The sequence below is a fragment of the Mustela nivalis genome (assembly GCF_964662115.1).
Source record: "Mustela nivalis genome assembly, chromosome: 12".
NCBI lineage: Eukaryota > Metazoa > Chordata > Mammalia > Carnivora > Mustelidae > Mustela > Mustela nivalis.
The window spans coordinates 102,677,758-102,693,287 of NC_139031.1; the positions used below are offsets into that span (position 1 = coordinate 102,677,758).

Here is a 15,530-nt window from a genome sequence, read left to right on the forward strand (position 1 = left end):
GTTCTAGGCTAAGATGTCTCTACACCATCAAGAAATTAGTTCTAAGTTAAATCATAGGTTTAGTGCAATCTCAATAAAAATAGCAATAAGCTTTTTAATGAATGGACTTAGATAAACTGATGCTAAAGTTCATATGGAAAAGTAAAACATGCATGAATAGTAGGGAAAACAATGAAGAGGACGAACTATAATGGGGACTAGTCCTACATGGTATGAAATAATATACAACACCTCTATGACTAAACTGTTTGATACTGGTGCATGAATAGTCAGATAGTCCAATGGAATAAAATACACCCAACTACATAGAGAAATCTAGTATATGATAAAGGAAACAAAGATTTTCTAAAAATAAATAGCACTGGGACAACTGGATAGCCATGTAGAAAATGGTAACATTATATCCATTCCGCACACCATATACAGAAATATCCTCCAAATGGATCAGAAAACTGAATGTGGAAAAATGAAACCATACTGAGTATTAGAAGGCATGGGTAAATTTCTCTATAACTGGAGGATAAAGAAAGGCTCTCTGATGATAACTAAAAATCCAGATGTAATACATTTAAGATTAATATATTTGATGGGACAGCTGGGTGGCTAAGTTGGTTGGGCATCTGCCTTCAGCTCAGGTCACTATCCTAGAGTCCTGGGATTGAGCCCCACATCGGGCTCCCTTCTCAGTTCTCCCTCTCCCTCTGCTGCCCTCCTGCCTGTGTGCTTTCTCTCTCTCAGTGAAATAAATAAAATCTTAAGAAAAAAAATTGGGGCGCCTGGGTGGCTCAGGGAGTTAATCCTTCTGCCTTCGGCTCGGGTCATGATCTCAGGGTCCTGGGATGGAGCCCCACATTGGGCTCTGCTCAGCGGGGAGCCTGCTTCCACCTCTCTCTCTCTCTCTGCCTGCCTTTCTACCTACTTGTGATCTCTGTCTGTCAAATAAATAAATAAAATCTTTTTAAAAAAATAAAAGTGGGCAAATAACATGAACAATTCTTTTTTAAAATGTAAAAAATGGCATTTAATATACAAAAAAAGTTCAATTCACAAATTAAAACTACACTGAGATACCATTTCTCACCTATTAGATTGGCAGAAATTCAAAAGCTTGGCCATACACTCCATTGGTGAGGCCATGGCACTCTTAAACACTGCTGGTAGGTATTCAAAATAGTATAGCTCCATTAAGGAGCAGAATCTGGCAAAATCTAACAAATCTTATATATGCATTTATCCTGAATATTTACTTCCAACAATACAAAGACACATGTACGTAAAGATTTTCATTATAACGTCATTTGTAATAGAAAAATACTGGAAATTACTTAAATGTCCAAGGACATGGGGCACTTCAGTGGCTCAGTCGGTTAAACATCTGCCTTTGGCTCAGGTCATGATCCCAGGGTCCTGGAATTGAGCCCCAAGTCAGGCTCCCTTCGTAGCAGAGTGTCTGCTTCTTCTCTCTCTCTGTCTACCACTCTGCCTGCTTGTGCCTCCCTCTCTCTCCAAATAAGTAAAATTAAAGAAAAAAAAAATGTCCAAGCACAGGAAACTGGTTGAATAAACCATGGAGTACTATGCAGTTAAGAAAAAAATTATTGGGGCACCTGGGTGGCAAAGTGGGTTAAAGCCTCTGCCTTCGGCTCAGATCATGATCCCGGGGTCCTGGGATCGAGCCCCACATCTGCCAAGCAGAGAGCCTGCTCCCCATCCCCATCCCTCTGCCTACTTGTGATCTCTCTATCAGATAAATTTTTAAAAATCTTAAAAAAAAAAAAGAAAGAAAGAAAATTATTTAATTCACGTGTATATTTTTTTCATGTAGCTACTGAATTTTTAGGACTTAAATACTTATTAAGTTGCTTAGGCCTATTTAATAAATTAAACCGTTAGGTGTTTTTTTGACCTAGGGATGCTGTGAAACTATTATTGGTATGATAAGGACATCATGAACTAAGAAAGTTTGGGAACTTCTGGTAAAGGCCTGTGAAGACTTTTAAGAGTGTTATTTATGTGTTATGAGCTTTGCGTGTAGTTACTATGGATTGTGGTCAACAAAATTTAATGAAGGCACTGCCCATAGTGGTAAAAGTGCTATGCTGGATTTTATGGCAGCCCATAAAAAGAGCAACCAGTCCAGTCTCGAAAGTTGTTGAAGTTTTTATTTGCTGGTTTTTCAGTTTCTTGTTTTTAGATATGAGATCAAGAGAAAGAATCCAATCGAGACACAGTTTCTGGAGAGGCATAACCCACAGTGAGTGCTGGAAGACAAGCAGGCATACACCAGATTGGGGTAAAGCGGAATGGCTACAACTACAAGAAGAGGAAATGGGGCACCAAGAAAATGCTAGCATTCTAGAAGTTTGGTCCTGCTGGAACAGAATATCCTCGAAGAGGAGAGATGAGGCAAGAGAGTTAGGGAAAGAGCAGGTCTTCAAAGTTTTGTATGTGAGATTAAGGATTATAGGAGTTTGGATTTTATTAATAGGCAAGAAGGAGCTACGAAAGGGCTTTAAGCAGGGGAGTGTCACAGGACTGCTCTAATGAAGAGTGGAGAACAGAAGAGTGGAGAACAGATCCGGGTGGGGTAGGCAACAAAAGGCTAACGAGCTGCTGCAGCAATCCAGAACAGACCTAGACAGAGTAGCTGAACTACAGCACTTGCAATCAGTAGTGGGCAGTCTCCATTTTCAACGAGGAATGATGCTAGCTACTCAACTGCATCAGGAAGCAGAGGTCCTGTCCTTAGATGACTACAATCATGATCTTTGTGGAAACTGAGGGATCTCTGCCCACCCTTCATGATGCATCTGGGAGTAGAAGTCATTTCATAATCTTGCTATGTTTTATTCTCCAACCTGACATTGTCAAACCTGATACCTAGTTCCAGTAAGTGAATTCAGCAACCCAGTTGGATCCCAGACATCAAAGAGATTATGTGTGTCAAGCATTAGGTCTATTCCATCTAACAGGGAACTTTAACTGTGAAGGACCTGGAGAATAGTATCCTAATAGTTTATGTAAGCTTGCTGGTTTTGGCTTGTACAGACTACCCTCTTGATGCTGAGGAATTGTACCTTAGGTATAATTATATCAAAGATTCAAATTCTCTTCCAAAATTTACTCACGTAACTCTTAAAACTCACAGAGCTTTACTTTCACTTTTTCTATATTATAACCAAATCCTCTGGAGTGTAATAAGGTAGTATGAAAGGTGTCTTAGAAAAACAAAGAATAACTGTTCCTAATGGGGGCTGGGGAATGAGCCATTTTTTTACTCAGAGCTACATACTTTAAAAAAACAAACAAACAGACAAACAAAAAAAAACACAAGAGATGAACACATCCTTCAAATTAAGACCATTAAAAGTGCATTTTCCCCCCAAAAAACAAAAAAGCAAAAACAAAAAAACCCCAAAACCACACAGGCTTGGGAAGAGTAAAGAGAGTTGACCAGCACTGAATAGCAATCAGACCCTTACAAGAACTCTGCCACTTTTAAGCCTCTATATTAAACCCAAAGTGAAAATGATACCTGGTTTGAAATGATAAAAACAGATCCAGGATACCTTCGCCTCTTCTACATTCTTCCCAATTCCGCCTCCCACCTCCCAACATTCCCCCACCACCTCCTTTAGTGAAAGAACTAAAAAACAAGGTTTCAGGAGAGGTCACCATAAAATGGATTTTCCATGGTCCTCTCCAGTAGGGATTATTCAGGTATTTCAGAGCAAAAAGCAGTAATCTACTGCTTGAGTTCCTGACGTTCTACTCCTCCAGGACCCCTATTCCAACACCAACCACTTCTTCACGGCACACCCAGGGAGATGAACACCGCCTCTGTAGGCACTCACAACAGAAACAGCCGTAACCCTAGGGCCTACTGGATGGCCAAGAGTGCTGAGATCACTGGTCATGTTCCTGAAGCTCAGCTCAATCAGAAACTTGTTTTTCCTCAGCCTTTTAGGATTAACTGCAATATGCAATGCTCTCAGAAATCGGTACTTTCAAATTCCAACTCTCCTAAATATTAGTTTCCGGCCTCCAGCCAACAGCTTCTCTTAGCCTTAGTAAAGTACAGAAAAGCTACCTATCTTACAGAGGTACTGTGGAGATGAAGAATAATATAACTAAAGGTCTTATCACAGTGCTTGGCGGGCAATCAATGTTATATGGACTGTTATTACCAAGAGGGTTGCTGAATTAAAAAAGAGATCTCACCTCTGTACAGTGATATTGCTAAGAAACTGCAGGCCTCCCTCTCCTTAGTGTCTAAGAGTTAAAACATTTTACAAAACAATAAAAATCACAAACTTTCTCCCTACTACTTCCAAATCATAATATTTTTCCTCATCAAGAGTTCATACTATTTTAAAAATGCCTGTTCTTGCCACCCATTTATACGGATTACAAGTGTGTATAACAGTGATACACACATATCCAAAAAGTGATTCCAGTCCATTCATGTATATCCTGCAGACACTGAGCTTTGGAAACAAGTGCAGGACCACCACCAGGCATGTGGAGAGGAAAGAAGATAACAGCACTTTTTTGGGGGGACCTCTCGGAAGTGAAAACAACCCAACCATCTATAGACAAAAATTATTCCCCCACACAAATGGCAGAAAAGATCCTTCCCTATAATTAGCCCTTCTTTTCCCCTGAAAGCCCTGCAAAGAAAGGGTTGTATGAAACTACTTTAAAATAAGTGATAAGATGGCTGCACATTCAGCAGACACACTAGAGAACATCAGGATCTTGACAAAGAAATGTGAAAGTGGCTACTGGTAAATCATGCCAAGGTCATATCAGGATTTCAGAGGATTTCCTCTACCCCTGGGAGAAATAAGCCACTAAAAGCAATTCCGCGATGTATCGTGTTTTCCAAACAGTGGTGACTTCTAATTTCCTCTTTTGTAATTAAAATTACTGTATGGCTATCAACCCCAAACATATCACTAGGAAATCTTAATAACCCTGGATAAACATGTTTAAGTAGTTAAGTACTGAAGACTGGAATACAAGCTATTATAATGCCCAATCACAATATCCCAAATATAATTTTAACCTTTCAGAGGAGGATAGTTTTGGAAGGACAGCCAAGGATTCTTCGTAAATTGTCCTTTTCATCACGTTAAAAAACATTAACACAAAGCAAAGTCTGTATGTGCCAAGAAACTGGGACACAAACAAAAAACCAACAAAATAAACGATTCCTGAGGCAATTGTGGGGTCAGCTACACGTTCATTCATTCAGTGAAGAAATATGGGAATAACTTCTATGTGCCAGTCATCACTTATGAACACAGGGATGCATAAGACATAGTTCCTGGCCTCAAAAAATGTAGTCTAAAATTAACGTCTGAAGAGTCACAAGAGTCATTTTACAATAAAATTGTATTAATAGACATAGAAATACATAAACTAGTAAAATACATTTACATATATTAATAAACAAGCTGAAAAAAAAAAAGACCCTCTACTGCAAATTTACTAACAAATTTTGTTATCCGAGTCTGAAACATGACTAAAGTTGTAATGTACTTTCAGGACAAAAATTAACTAATGACACACGTTTTACGAAGGCCTCCTCACGCCCCACCCCTCCCCGCAACACACACCAAACACAATTTGTAAATTGGGTGCTTTTCAGCTTGACACGCAGGGCGTGGCACGGGAGTTCTCACACAACCCCAAAGACACCTGGATAAGCTCTCACAAGTCTGGACATTCAGGTTTCTCAAGCAAAGGCCAGTTAACTCCCTAATTCTCCTTAAACCTTGAAACAACACTGCCACCTCTCTGTGCTGTCATCCCTGCCCACTTACACACATATACCCAGACTAAAGCATACAAATCACATCTTCCACTCCCGGAAAACCGTAAGGAACAAATCCAGAGGAATGACCCTCTCACTCAAAAAATATCTGTATTCTCTTCCTCGCTTTAGAGGCTAGATTACCCTAATATGACTAAAGCTGTGCAGTTCAAAGCTGAGCATCTAATGACTTCAGTCTGAAAAAGCCATTCCTTTAACTAGCACAAAACCCTGGCGGAGATGCTTAAAAAGCAACTGCTCTAGTACAGGCGAGGAGTGGAAGAAAGGGAAGGAGGGGAGAGGGGCGGAGTGAAGCGCGGGGACTGCGGCGGTGGCGACGGGTCCCCCCAGGTCGCGGGCACCGCCCAGGCGGGGACCTCGGCGCGGCGGGCCAGAGATGCAGGGTGACCTTCCGACGAAGCCAACTCAAGGAGGTGCTGGGCTCGGAGGACCGAGCCGCAGCCGCCGGCTCTCGGGGGTGCACTCGCCCGCACAGCAGTGAACACCGCGCCCCGGATTCCAGCCCCGGCTCGTCCAGCAGCTCGTTCCGGGACAGAAGGCGGGATGTGCAATCTCGGCGTCTGGGCCCTGAGCCTGGGCCTCGGCCCGCCGCCGCCCGGACACACCCCCGCCGCCGCCGCCCCGGCCACCCCAACCCCTCCTGGGGCGGCCCGGGCAGGCATCGCTCACCTGCACCGCAAGCCGGTCCTCCGCCCCGCGGGTTCTGGAAGCCGCGGCTGGGCTGGCCTCGGCCGGAGAGAGCTTGGCCCTTGTCGTCTGGGAGGCTCCCCGCCGCGAGCGGCAGAAGGACGAGTCCGACGGGCGGCGGCGGAGCCTTGGCGGCAGGAGGAGGAGGAGGACTCGGGGTGCTCCGCTCTCCGGAGATCCACCCTCCTCCTGGCCGCTCTGCAGCAGCCGCCGCAGATCACTTCCGGGGCGCTGGGGGAGCGGGGCGGGGCCGGCTGGGGAGCAACTTCCTGTCCGTGGGCGGAGAGGCGGTTGTCGGGGGCTGGGGCTGGAGAACAATGGCCAGGAGGGCGCGGACTTGCCGGCGTCTACCCGCTGCGTGCTGAGAGCTGGCTGCGCTGCCCTTCGGACCGCCCCACCCCCGGCTTCCCGCGCCCGGCGAGGTGGACTCGCCTCCCGGGGTCCCGGGAGCTGCCGCAGGCCTCGCGGAGGTTCCCGGATCTCGGCGTCGGCGCCGCGACGTCCTTGTCTCTCTTCTGGGGACCAGGAGGGGGTTCTCGGGGAAGGAGGGGAAAGCGGAGGCCGCCATCTTGCTTTCGGGGGCCGCCGCTCCCCCTGGTTGTCCCAGGGTGGAGGCCGCTTGTCCCGTGGCCGGGGTTTCCCCGAGTGGGGCTGGCGACGTGGCTCGTTGCGGGCGGAAAACTTGGAAATGGTTTGGTCGGTTCCCTGCCCTGGCCGGAGGGTTCCGGTAGCCGCCCTGGGCCTCGGGTCAAACTCCTGATCCCTGGAGAGCTCGGACCTTAGGGTGTTTTGTGATTTTTTACTGAGGGGACTCGAGCCCCCGGACACCGCAGGCCTCGTGTCCGGTGCGGCCCTGAGATCAGGCGGCGCCCCCATCTTGTGATTTGGTGGTTTGAGTTAGAAGAGTTGCACTAAATCGGCTCCTCTGTTTGACCCTTTCCACAGATTTGAACGAGATCGTTTGCTTAAGATCCGTTAGCGCTCGGAGTCTTCCCTGTTGACATTTATTTATCCCCTTCTCTCCTCCCACTGCTGAGTAGCAGTTCCCAGCTTTGCACAACTCGTTCAAGGAATGCCCACTCTGACGGGCCGACGTGGAAGCAAGTAATTATGGTTGGAAGGATGGTGGAGCAAGGTATCCAGAGGGAAGAATGGAGGTCTCATAACTGCGTTAGGTTTTCAAGATAAGGGATTTCCCAGCACAAACTTAAGGGTGGGATGGTAAAGCCAAATCCTAGCAAAAAGGACATGCAGCAAAGGGAAAAATAGTATGTGTTTAGAAGTCTGGGTAATATTACAGGACTTAAAAGTTAAAGCCTGAGTTGCTGAAAAGGATGAATCTGGAGAAGCAGATAGGAACCAAATTGTGAACCGTCTTTCACATGAATAGAGGAGTGACCCTGGACAGTTTTACAATTTAGGCTGTTGGTAGAGGACATTAGTTGAGAGGAAGAAGAGGGGAAGAGGGCTTGTGGACGAGGGGACTTGACAGAAATCAAGAGAAAGGATAAGGACCATTATGGGGAGTGTCTGTGAGCACCCAAAGAAGATGGATTCCAAAAATACCAGGATGCCAAATCAAGTGATTGTAATTGTAATTGATTGCTGGGGGGGAAGATTCTGGGTAAGCCAATGGAAGTAGCAACATGATGCCTTGCTTTGCGTTGGGGAGAGGGTAAAGGTGTGCATTACCAAATGGAATAGGGAATGGCTGCGATGGGAAAAGGGAGGGGATGTGGAAACGAGTGCCATTTTGGACCTGGCCAGCTTGAGGTGCCAGTGATGCTGTCTCAGGCAGTTGCTACATGGGTCCGGAGTTCTGGGCTGAAGTTAGAAACACCACAGGCTTGTATCACCACATGCAAGCCCACTGCAGGCCCATTTTGTCGAGCACAGTTTCAAAACCACTTCTTTCTCCCTACCTTTTCTTGGGAAAATTGCAGAAATACTACGTTTTAAAAATCCCGATGTGATAATTATACATATGCCCATGCCAATACTCAAATGTTTAATGTTTCTATTGGACCAGAAAGATCAGGCTTACGAAAAACAGTATGACAGTGACAGCTAGTATATAAGCATAAACTCAAAGATGAAATATCATTAATTTTAAAAATTGTTAGGTTTAATCATTGACAATAAACAGCTTCTTTAAAGCCAGCCAGAAAGGACTGAGGACAGTAGTTTGCACAAACACCTGTTGACTGGAGAACAAGGAAGATGACTTCAAGAAGAGTGAGCAATGGGAACACAATGATAGACAACCTCAAGTTCATTAGTTAGCATGTCTCAGTTTCTTCATTGTTGATAGCCACGCTAACCTAGCCAAAAGCACTCAGAAATAGAATGGATCATTTTGAGCAGAGGCTTTGGAAAGCAACAAATAATAAAAGCCCTATGAATAAGAGTTACAGTGGCAAACCAAAGGATAATTATTAGTTTTTATTCAACATTTTTGAATATAAAAAATAAAGAATTCTCACCTTTAATCCATAGATTATTCAAATACATTATTTGCAGTTTTCCTAGAGTAGAAATACATGTAGGCGTATTAAACAACCCTTTAATGGGTACCATACTGAACTGGAAATGAGAACAATGATCTCGAGGCCCTTTTTCTTTGTTCACCTTACGACCCTAGCACAGTCCCTTAACCTCTCCATGCCCTAGTTTCTTTGTAAAATAGAAATAATAATAACCCTCTACTGGCCTACCTCTCAGAGATATTATAAGAAATAACAAATTAATGCTTTAAAAGCTCTGAGGTATTTGGATGAAAGGGTGTAATTGTGACTACATATCATTAATAATTAGCACTAATATCCAGTAGAACTCATGAGCGTTCCTAAATTTGCTGCCCGGGCAACTCAAAGAACATGAAGGATTCTGTTTATAAAATAGGCTTAGATTTAAAAAAAAGAAAGAAAAGAAAAGCAAAGCTGAGCTTTCTTCTTGTGAGTATAAATTTTTATTATTTATGATCAAACCTGTGTGTTAAATATACTATGAGTAAGAAGTAAAAGGAATTTTTAGTAACTACAGCTCTTATGTTCACTGCTGTTATAGATAATCTGTATTTTAGGGGGGATGTATAGAGTGGTATGCTTTTGTCAGAATCTTGTTTTAGAACTAATGATTAGTTTACTGAAGTTAGTTTACTAGAATTTTCTATGAAAGCATTACACATCCCCAAAGGATAGTAAGAATTTTATCTGCAGTTACATGTTTATCTGAAACCTGAAGCATTCCTGTGAATCTTTTTTTTTTTTTTTAAGATTTTATTTATTTATTTGACAGAAATCACAAGTAGATGGAGAGGCAGGCAGAGAGAGAGAGGGAAGCAGGCTCCCTGCTGAGCAGAGAGCCCGATGCGGGACTCGATCCCAGGACCCCGAGATCATGACCTGAGCCGAAGGCAGCAAGCGGCCTAACCCACTGAGCCACCCAGGCGCCCCATTCCTGTGAATCTTTTGTCATTCCCATGATTGTTTAATCAGAAATATAAAATTAAATATATAGGTCCCTGAGGTTTTATCCAAAGTCTACCCTACAGTAGATGAAATTTTGCCCATTAGATTCGTGGCTTCGGTATTTCTATGTTGAAAGGTATATGCATAAGCACATTTAAACATATTCATGGCTATATTATGTGCATATTTTATATGTATACTTATTACATACCAATTTATAAAAATGTTACATGAATGTACATTAACTACACATACAGAAACAACTGTTAACAACAGAAACCTCTTTGGGTGTATTGGCCAGATAGGAAAGCAGTGGTTATTAGCAATTTGTCAATATTGATGGAAAAACAACTCAAAATACATGTTATTTTCTATAATACCCATAGTACCTTAACCTTTATATTACTTCATTTTGTTTTCACAACAACTTTGTGAGGCACACATTATTCAGAAAAAGAGTTTGACTCCAAAGTCAAACTTTGGAGATTCCCAGAGACACTGTTCCCTGTAGTACTTAATACTGTGGTTACCAGCTTGATATGACAGACCAGAACGTATTTATAATATGACATACCTGGCTTATGAGTGATAGACTGCAGGATCTGAAATTCAGCCACACTTAAATTTTTGAAAATTAAGTTGCTATTATGTTTATGGCAGTATCTTCACCAGAAATTTTGTTTTATTCATCTTTTTATTCTTCATGATGTCAGGCATAAATACTCAAAGTATTTTAGGGATGAAAATAAAAAGTATACTGTGATGATCAGTTGACTAAGAAAAAAATATATATATATATAGATAGATGAGTGGCTCAGTCGGTTAAGCATCTGCCTTCAGCTCAGGTCATGATCCTGGGGTCCTGGAATCAAGTCCTGTATTGGGCTCCTTGCTTGGCAGGGAGTCTGCTTCTCTCTCTGCCTTACACTCCCCGGCTTGTGCTTTTTTCCCCCCTCTCTCTCTCTGTGGCAAATAAATAAAATCTTTTAAAAAATTAAAAAACAGGTGTGTGTGTGTGAACGTATAACAGCCTCCTAATTCTGATGAACGGTCAAGTCAGGTTTGGGAAGCTCCGGTTTCATTAACTTATCCAAAGTCACCCAGAACCGTAAATAGAGCCAGAAACAAACAAATCTTGTAAGCCCAAGTTAAAGATCTTTTTACTGGACCTTTACTGTCTACATATGACAGGGTAGGAGAGCAAAATAGCGAGTTCATTTTTAAAATTACTTGTTTTACCATATTGTGTTGTATGGTTAAAGATTTTTTTTTTAAGTATCTACACCCAACCTAGGGCTCGAACTCATGACCCCAGGATAAGAGTTGCATTCTCCACAGATGGAGGCAGCCAGGTGCCCCTCTGTTACATGGTTTTAAGATTAAATGAGTTTATACCTGTAGAGTGCTTAGAACCTTATCTGGCATGAGGCAAGTATGGTGTTAAATAGTAAGTTTTCCAGCTATATTGCTCCTGTTGCCCAGGATTAAAATTAGTAAGATTATGTTAGATAGAGGCATTTTCTATGTAGAAAAAAATGTATGTAAATAATGGTGGAATCTTTTTTTTTTTTTTTTGTCATAGAAGCTTTGAATTTGTATAGCTGAAAATATTTCTATGTTGTTTCTTTTAATCTTTCCTGACACAGTAAAAGAAATGTTAATAATATACCTATTAAATAAAGTTTTGGAATTGAGGCTGTGTAGTATTTTCATATCATTTTCTTTAAGACACAGTTAAGATACATGAGATGATGTATTTTATTTATTTTACATTGTCCTCCTATCACTAAACTAGTTACAAAAATCAATTCTTACTGTTGTGTAATCAAATATTCACTGTTTAGAAGCCATTGGCTGCTCGGATTGACCTTTCAAATGAAATATTTCCCTGGAACAAGGCAATAGATAAACTCGGTTCTATTTAATTTCTCTACTTCTCTACAGGTTTCTCTGTAGTCTTTCAGCCTTGAACAAATGTTTGTACTTGTTAATATAAATAAAATCGTACATTTTCATCCCGAGTAAATGAAGAACCCAATTTGATATTTAAGGGCTCTTTGATATATTTGGAGAAAGTCTGGCAAAGTATGCCTTTGGTCATCATCTGTGACTGAAAATTGATACTCCTCTTAGTGTTTGTTCCATTTTATAAGTTGTATGACTTGCCAGAGGAATTATCACATAGCAGCAATTTCTAGTAGCTCCTGTATTCCTTTGTGTGTGGGGAGGGCATACACATACACGGGGTGCCTTCACATCTTCATGCAGAACATGAATTTAGTCTTTAATATATTTCATTAAGTGAATTATACTATACCCTTTTCTGAAGGTGAGGATAGACCAGAACAGAAGGTATTTACAAAGTCAGGAGAGACCTGGTAGGTATGATTAGACCAGAAGGTACAGATCTGAGAAGCCAGACGGAAGAACTAGATTCCATTAGTGGTGAAACAGCTGGCTACCGGAGTCCAGAGTCAGCCAACAGAAGGGAATTAAATTAGCATTTATTGAATATCTACTATATTTCAGACTTTGTAGCAGTTAGCTTACAAAAGAAGGAACATTTGGTGAGGCTTCATAAATCTAGGTGGTTTGAGTCTTGGAAGTCAAAGAAAATAGTATTAATAAGCAGCACACTTGAACAAATCCTATTATTCTCTGCCTTTTAAAATACTTATACTGGGGGTGCCTGGCTGGCTCAGTTGATAGAGCATGTGACTCTGATCTCGGGGTTGTGAGTTTGAGCCCCACATTAGGTATAGAGATTACTTAAAAATAAACACTTAAAAAATCTTTAGGGGCACCCGAGTGGTTCAGTCGGTTGAATATCTGACTCTTGATTTCAGCTCAGGTCATGATCTCAGGATCATGGGAGCATGGTTGGACTCCCCGCTCAGTGGGGATTCTGCTTGCCCCTCTCTCTGCTCCCACCACAACCTGCTCATGCTCACTTTCTTTTTCAAATGGATGAATGGGTAAAATCTTAAAAAAAAAAAAACATACTGTATAGTTTATTATAAGAATTAAAAATTACATGAGATGTTATGTTAGTTACTATAACCAAACACACATCTTTTGAACCGTATCCATCCCTTCTTTGTTCTTTCTACCTTAGACAAGAATTGTTCTTTCTGTTCTGAATCTCAACTCCTCCTATCTACTGGAGGACCTATCTTCATCCGTTGTTCTCTTCATTGTGTACTCAGCTCTTACCCTATTGGTTCCTTGTCTTTGGTATTTTTATTGGTACAAGGTATCTCCCTCATATCCTCTCTCCCTCTATCTTCCACCTAGATTCTTCTTCCTTTCAGTAAAGAAAATTTTCCAGAGAATTTTTTGTGCTTATCTCCCCTTCCTCATCTCCAAGTCACTCCTCAACCATTTGTAATCAAGCTTGCATCCCCAGCACTACTCTGAAACTACTCTGATAAAGTCACCAATATCACCCCTATTATATGATATCTCTCTCTTTCTCTCTCTCTCTTTGAAGGGGGTGAGGGGCATAGGGAGACAGAGAATCTTAAGCATGCTCCACTCCTACCATAGAGCCAGACATGGGGCTTGATCTCACCACCTGAGATCACAACCTGAGCTGAAACCAAGAGTTGAATCCTTGACTAACTGAGCTACCCAGGCACCCCATGATATCTCTAACTTATTAATGTTTCAACAACTTTTGAGTTCATTGATCATTCCTTTCTTTTTGAAACAATCTGTTCTCTTAGCTTCTGTAATACTACACTTCATTGTTTCTTTTCTGGCCACTCCTTGTTGTCCTTGGTCCTTCTGTCTTCCTTGGTCCTTCTGTCTTTGCTTAAATTTTGCCATTCCAAAGAAGTCTAAAGCTCTTCTCACTCTTGTCTGGTCTACATGTTCTCTTGGATGATCTCATCCATGCCCAACGTATGGATAATACTTTGATGACTTCTAGCCACGAGCCCACTCCTGAGCTTGACACCCATATATTCAGTTCCTTCCTTATATCTCTTTGGTGTTTCATAGGCATCCAACTCAAACACAGAATGTCCACACTGAACTGATGCCATCACTCACCCCAAATGCCCCAAACTAGAAATCTAAATGTTTACTTTGCATTTTCCATCTTCTCCCTCAACATCTACTTTATCACCACAATCTTTTAAACTTTCCCCCTTAGGATATCTCAAAGTCATCCATTCCACTCCGTATCTACTCCCACTCTCCTAATCTGAGCCATTTCTACCTGCTTACCATTACTGCTGTCCAGATCCAGTGGGTTTAGTGTAGTCCCCTCTATATCCACTCTTCATGCTGCAACTCTTATGATCTTCCAGAGGCAAATGGATTCATATAATTCCTCCGCTTCAATACTTTTGGTACTTCCATTAATCTCAGGATGGTTCTGAATTCCTTTATCTGTCCTATGCAGCCTTACACAATCTAATGTCAACTGATATCTGTAGTCTCATCTCTGGTCACTCATCATTTCCCTCATTACACACACGCACACACACACATGCAGGTCCAAGAAAACAAGTAGTTGTCTGATTTTTTATATACTGTGGTCCCCCAAAATGTGTGAAAGTTAAATGAACAAAAGTTAAGATATATTGTATGAGGTTTGTAAGATTATAAAACAAACCCTAGAATATTTCCAATTATTGTACAAAGTTTTTATTTTTTAACCCCTGCCATGTGTATACCTAATATATTTAAAACCTAGGTTAAACATTGAATATGATAAATTTCTTTTTTTTAATTTTTAATTTTTTATAATCATATATTTTTATCCCTCGGGGTACAGGTCTGTGAATCGCCAGGTTTACACACTTCACAGCACTCACCATAGCACATACCCTCAATATGATAAATTTCCAGTTCTCCCACTTATGGTGACATTTAGTAGGCAAAATTCATTTTCACGTTGGAAAGAAGCTGGTAATGTATATTTTGTAGAGTAGTGATCATTTTTGTTAATGTTGGGAAATTACTGAGAGAAACTTGAATTCCAGCTTTCTCTTGGTAACGGGTTCATTAGTGAGGTGTGTCCCTATTCTGTTTGCCCAATGTTCTTTCTGTGTTCAAATCACGGTAATACTTAAGGATGGCAATGAGCAATCCATAATTTTAACAATTTCTCCATTCCCATTGTCACTGTATTTTATGTTTTAGACACAACTGTAAAGGGTAAATTTCCAGGATTTTTAAAACATGCTTGAAAAGCATTTTTTTCTTTTACTGAACTCACAGGAAATCCACTTCAACAAGCATCTGATTTGGGCTAAAGATTCACAACATGAGGAAAACCTAATTTTTTTTTTTTTTGGCCTTTGTCTCATTTACACTGTTAGTAACAACTTTTTAAAATTTCTTTCATTAATTTTTATAAAAGATGAAGTTCCAATGCAGTAAAATACAAATAATTGCACAAGCACTGCAGTACAAAGATTATCTGAAAGTCAGTTGTCAGATAGCAATGAACACTGCTGTGTCATAAAAACTTCCCATTTTTATCAGTGGATATGTTGTGATCTCAATTCAGCCTAGAAAAAGTA

The 15,530-nt window shown here is 41.3% G+C and overlaps 1 protein-coding gene across 2 annotated transcripts in view; it reads right to left on the reverse strand.

The window, feature by feature from the left end:
- The window catches only part of RALA (RAS like proto-oncogene A), a 78,443-nt gene extending 68,667 nt beyond the window's left edge, over positions 1 to 9,776 (reverse strand). The window contains exon 1 of one of the 2 annotated variants that reach the window (XR_014301063.1): positions 6,509 to 9,776. The gene's annotated coding sequence lies outside the window, so the exon portion shown is untranslated. The remainder of the gene's footprint in view (positions 1 to 6,508) is intronic. The other variant, XM_082692675.1, reaches the window with a different exon arrangement.
- Between the last annotated feature and the right edge of the window lie 5,754 nt (positions 9,777 to 15,530).